The sequence below is a fragment of the Mytilus galloprovincialis genome, chromosome 2 (assembly GCF_965363235.1).
Source record: "Mytilus galloprovincialis chromosome 2, xbMytGall1.hap1.1, whole genome shotgun sequence".
In the NCBI taxonomy this organism is placed as follows: domain Eukaryota; kingdom Metazoa; phylum Mollusca; class Bivalvia; order Mytilida; family Mytilidae; genus Mytilus; species Mytilus galloprovincialis.
In genome coordinates, this window is record NC_134839.1 from 89,741,913 (window position 1) to 89,746,103 (window position 4,191).

A 4,191-nucleotide genomic window follows, 5' to 3' on the forward strand; every position below is an offset into this window, starting at 1 on the left:
TTATCCGCTTCCGGAATCGGATCCGATTTTGTAAAATTTTGTCTTCACGGCCGCCATTGTTATCAATCTCCCATGCAGAGTTGTCGGTCCTTGCTCTCTCTCAAGAGAGCAAGGACCCGACAACTCTGCATGGGAGATTGCATTGTTATGTGTTTACAATGTTGTTTTTGTCAATCAAATACGATTTTACGGGATTTTACTCGAATTTATACAATATTTGTCGGCGATTTTCTGTATAATGCTAGCGGTTGAACAAATTGAACATCGCCGTCATGAATAATAATGATAAAAATAAGTTTTTAGCTCGTTTAATTGGAGACTTTGGTGAACATGGTGAAAAGGTTTGCAAAGTAATTTCTTATTTTCTTTCAAATGTAAGGCGACTACGTCGGGCGTAGCTAGAAACCAACTATCCTAGTCGAAATTCCGCTTGCAAAAGTGGAAGGTCGCGGACCACCGCTAATTTGCACACCTGCCTCCAAATTGAAAAGCTACGAAAATTTCTTTTTCTAATTTGAAATTGCCGCCAACAGCATGAACAGTTGAATTATATAATAGACTACTGACGTAGTTGTACTACGTATTGATGACAAACAATATTGCTACGACTTTGGTCATTTGGGAAATCTAAACTGCTTGTCTTAAGAGATTTTCGGCGATTAAATATTTCATACAATTGTTCTTTGACATCTTTGCTAAAAGCTCAAGTCATAATGAACTACACAAGGATTTTTAATAAGCACTACTTCCTATGTGTAACTTTAAAACTTTTGGATAAATCGACGATCATTTAAGGTTTTTCTGGTCATTTTTTTTGTAATCCAGAATAAAAAGTATTAAAAAAGTGTTCAATTAGTTATATATAACATAGTAACAAGCTAGATAATAACAATGGCAAGTATTTCAGGATTTATTGGATAGAACACAAATCTAGGGTGCTCGCAAAATGCAGCTTAACTGCATAAAAATAGTGAAGTCAGCGTTAAATATGTTAATAAAGTAATACAAACCAGATGCTCCGCAGGGTACAGCTTTATACGACCGCAGAGGTCGAACTCTGAACGGTTGGGGCAAGTATGGACACAACATTCAAGCTGGATACAGCTCTGAATTTGGATTGTGATTAAATATTTGACACCGCATAGGTTTCTGACACAGAATGAATGTGGTCTAATGAACTTAATTTTTTTTTTGGCTTTTGAGCAATTCACTATGCTGTTGAATATTTATCCTCTCAAAAAAAATATATTTGAAGAAATTTTCTTTTTAATTTCTGAAATCTGAAATGAGAAAAATTCCCTAAATTGTTTTTTTCACCTCCCCCTTTCCTTTATTCCAAAAGTGATCTCAATTCAAATACTAATGGAGTTTGCAACAATTACTACTCATTAAATACATCATAAAATATTAAAATGTAAAATGTCATACAGTCATGGTTAAAATTAATACCCAGATGATGCCCCCGCTAGCATATAACGTTATAAAGGGACATAATTTAAAAACTAAAAGTGAAGCTGCCAAAAAAAAACTTAAACTGAGTTTAGAGGTAATAAGCATTATATACACATTTCATTAAATTTAGTTGAGACAAACTTAAGTTAAGAGAACAGAAACTAAAAAAATCTTCAATTTTTCCACTTGTAAAGGGGCATAACCCTAGAATGGTAATCAAAGTGCTTGTAATCACTGAATGGTAAATATTGCTTTAATTCATCAGTTGGTAGTAAAGTGAATATTGCATTGTATATTGTATATAGCATTGACTTAAGTTGATTCAACTACTATTCTGGACAAAGAAAGATAACTCTAATTTTCAAAGAAGATTTCATAAAGTATTGATTTTAGGTGATTCAACAACCATTCTGGACAAAGAAAGATAACTCCAATTTGTTGTCTTGAAACTACAAAAATGCTTGTTTTTGGCCCCTTATTACTAGACTGTTTGCCCAATAACCCTTAAAATATATCCCAACCTTCTACTTATGGTATTAAACATTGTGGCACAATTTCAGAACAATTGAAATACTTATACACAACTTATTGTCTTGACACTAGATAAATGCTTGTTTTGGGCCCCTTTGGGCCCTAATTCCTAAACCTTAGGGACCATAACCCCCAAAATCAATCACAAGCTTTCTTTTTTGGTTATAAACATTGTGTTAAATTTTTTTTCATTTCTATTAACTCAATTATTCTTAAGTTATTATCGGGAAACCATCCGTCTTCGGACGACGCTGACGACAATGATGACATGATACCAATATACGACCGCAAAAATTTTTGCAGTCGTATAAAAAGGAAATACATAAAAAAAATTGATTAACAAAATTTTAATCTGCTATAAACCGAGTCCCTGTGGAAAAAGTCTGTAAATCAGTACTGTGTTGTACATTACCCTTAATTTCAGCTTGAACTTTCTCTCTGAAAATCAACTTCGCATAAATATTGGCTAAACTGCATGACAAACTTTTATGCCTGAATCATGCTTTTAGAGTTTTTGCCCCCTGAGCTTGAACTTTAAAATCTGACCTTGGAAATTAGTATGGATCATCCTCTCTCAACAGTAATTGTGTACTATAGAAATTGAAGAAGTCCTTTAACACATAAAGAGTGACTATCTGGTTTAAATCTGCATTTTACATTGCATCAAACTTAAAATAAGTATTTTTGGAATTATTTAGTGTAATGGGTGTTACAAGGGGAGCAGATTCCGCTGAGATTATTTTCTGCTCAACTTTCCAGAGCACCTGAGATTACCCATTGTTATTGATGAGGTTTTTGTTGTTCATTCCTCAGTTTTCAATGTTTAGTATTGTTGAGCTCATCATGTTTTTATTGTCATTACCTGCAGGGTATATAAATTGTGTTGAATGTCTTCTTGGTACCTTCTGCCTCCTTTCATCTTCATATCTTTATATCACCCAGAAAATTCAATTTTGAATTGTTCAGGTTGATAATATGATTAAAGGAAAGAAAACTGAAAAGTCTGCATCATGTTGGTCAAGTGTAGACTCAGAACCTAGATTTAAACTAGACATTTGTATTTAGGACTCTTATTATTTAGACAATACATGTCATCCTCTCCTGACAATGAAAACTCAAATTTAGTCTTTAATAAATTGCTTTGCCGAGCACAGCTGGATATGACCACAGATGTCCAACCCTGAACTGTTGGGGCAAAAATGGACACAATATTCAGACTTGATACAGGTCTGAATTCAGATTGGAATTCAATATTAAACATAATAGGTTCCTCCCCTTTTTTTGCAACAACAACCAAAATATACAAAATTTTCTTTTTAATTTCTGAAATCTGAAATGAGAAAAAAGTAAATACACAGCTAATCATTTCAAGACAATACAATATGTCTTTATACATAATTTTAAAACAGAGTAAGGGAGGTAATTGTTTGGATTATCTCAATATATTTGGATTACCTCCCTTACACTGCTTTAAAGTTGTCTTAATTGTCCATAAACCAAGAAACCCATGTTTTCCCCCTTTTTTGCCCCTAATTCTTAAACGGTTTGAGCCATAATCCCTAAAAGCCAATCCTAACAATTCCTTTGTGGTATGGAAACTTATCGTATATTTCAGAGAGATCCATACACTTATACACAAGTTATTATAAGGAAACTAGAAAAATGCTTTCTGGGGCCTTTTTTGGGCCCCTAATTCCTAAACTGTTAGGACCATAAGTTCATAACCCTCTAAATCAATTCCAACATTCCTTTTCTGGTTATAAACCTTGTGTTTAAATTTCATATATTTCTATTTACTTATACTTAAGTTATAGTCCAGAAACCAACTGTCTTCAGACAACGTGATACCAATCTACGACAGCAAAATTTTTTTGCGGTCATATTATTTATAGTTTCTTATAATTTCAAATTGAATTGCACTTGTATGTGAGCAAATGACTTTGTTACTGTTAGTTTCAATGTAAACTATGTTTCACATTATGTAAGTGAATGCTTATGTTATACAAGTGGAGACTTCAATAAAATATTGAATACTTCAATCTTATCTTACTTCATGAAGATAGCTGAAGGAACTGATTAATCAGTATGTTAATGAGAACAACAGTGGTTACTCAGGGTATTGACATACAGGCACACTGGCATGGCAGAATTTTTACTTTGTCCCCAGCTATAATTATGATGTGAGGGGTTTTAAAATCAACAACAAGG